Source organism: Macrobrachium rosenbergii, chromosome 14, assembly GCF_040412425.1.
Source record: "Macrobrachium rosenbergii isolate ZJJX-2024 chromosome 14, ASM4041242v1, whole genome shotgun sequence".
In the NCBI taxonomy this organism is placed as follows: Eukaryota; Metazoa; Arthropoda; class Malacostraca; order Decapoda; family Palaemonidae; genus Macrobrachium; species Macrobrachium rosenbergii.
In genome coordinates this window covers 49,439,771-49,441,578 of record NC_089754.1, presented here as the reverse complement: position 1 = coordinate 49,441,578, position 1,808 = coordinate 49,439,771, and the positions used below count along the sequence as shown (strand labels likewise).

The 1,808-nt window shown below is 31.6% G+C and overlaps 1 protein-coding gene across 1 annotated transcript in view; it reads left to right on the top strand.

Moving 5' to 3' along the window:
- Window positions 1-441: 441 nt before the first annotated feature.
- LOC136845623 (uncharacterized) overlaps window positions 442-1,808 on the top strand; it is an 8,057-nt gene continuing 6,690 nt past the window's right edge. The window contains exon 1 of the mRNA XM_067115781.1: window positions 442-521. The gene's annotated coding sequence lies outside the window, so the exon portion shown is untranslated. The remainder of the gene's footprint in view (window positions 522-1,808) is intronic.

Sequence of the window (1,808 nt, the reverse complement as noted above, 5' to 3'; positions counted from 1 at the left end):
ATATATATATATATATATATATATATATATATATATATATATATATATATATATATATATATATATATATATAAATATATACATATACATATATTATATATATATATATATATATATATATATATATATATATATATATATATATATATATATATATATACATATATATATATATATATACTCATGTATGTATGTAAGTATGTATGAATTCAGCCCGTGATGAAAATTCTCGGTAAACATAAACAAGCAAGAATAAACCTCTGGCAGCTCACCGTTTCTCCTTCTATCTCTCTTCCCCCCTCCCCCTCCCCCTTCCCCTCCCCTACTTCTTCACGTCCATCCATACTCGATAAACACCTAATTAGAAATAACGGAAATTCTGATTTGTATGCCCTAATTACCTCGCAGTACTAAGTAGCACCACTAATTAGGTGCTCGCAATGGGATATATATACCAAGAGGAACTCTATGCTCACCGACACCAGGCTAGTCCCCTCAGTCCTCAAGGTTCGTTGGATCAGGTAAGGCCCTTGGGGGACGTTCTGGTCCAAGTCCTGTCACCAGAAGCTGTTAAGACAAGTTTTGTAATCTTGTTATTTTGTAATCTTATCATTCTGTCGTTCTGGTCCAAGTCCTCAGTCACTAGCAGCTGTTAAGACAAGTTTTGTAATCTTGTTATTTTGTAATCTTCTTATTCTGTCGTTCTGGTCCAAGTCCTCAGTCACCAGCAGTTGTTAAGACAAGTTTTGTAATCTTGTTATTTTGTAATTTTATTATTCTGTCGTTCTGGTCCAAGCCCTCAGTCACCAGCAGCTGTTAAGTAAAGTTTTGTAATCTTGTTATTTTGTAATATTATTCTGTCGTTCTGGTCCAAGTCCTCAGTCACCAGCAGCTGTTAAGACAAGTTTTGTAATCTTGTTATTTGTAATCTTATTTTGTAATCTTATTATTAATTAAAAAATGCTCATAGTAACATGAGTCTTGGAATGGAGAAGCAAATCCACAGTTATGTATATGTACATATATTTAAAGATACGTCTATACAGAAAGGTTTCGGGAAACTGTTGGACTGAAAAGGGGAATCGAACAGTTTCTCGAAAGATTTCTGTACAGATTTATTTTTAAATCTATGTATATATAGATAACCGTGGATTTGTTTCTCCAATCTTGTCGTTATCAGGATTATCCGTGTTATTCAACAAGACTACGTATCTGTCTAAATTAATTGTTGCATAACCTTCGTTTTTAAGATAAGAATCCACATTACGAAAAGCAGAAACGCAAATTCCACTTTGATAAAAATAAAATTCACGTTTAGTAAAACTGAAATGCACATTCCACCTAGGCTTGAACAAAAAAATATTTTTTCGTGTGTAACCTTCGTTTAAGATCAAATATACGTAGAGTAAAACTGAAACATATTTCACTGAGGCTTGAAAAAAATGTTCTTACGTAGCCTTTGATGAAAATGAAATATACGTTTTTTTAGTAAAGTTGAAACACATATTTCACTGACGCTTGAAAAAATACATAATATAACCTTCGGTAAAGATAAAATATGCGTATAGTAAAACTGAAACATATTTCACTGAGGCTTGAAAAAAAATATTTTTTTTTAAATAAAATTCACGTCAAGTAAAACTGAGGTCTGAAAAAAATATATTCCTGCGTAGCCCTGTTTTAAGATAAAATTTACTTTTAGTAAAATTGAAACGCATATTTCACTTAGACTTGAAAAAGATATATATGTTCTTCCTCTCGAGCAATTTTCTAATACCTTCCAGGATGTCATTCCTCAACCATTTCTC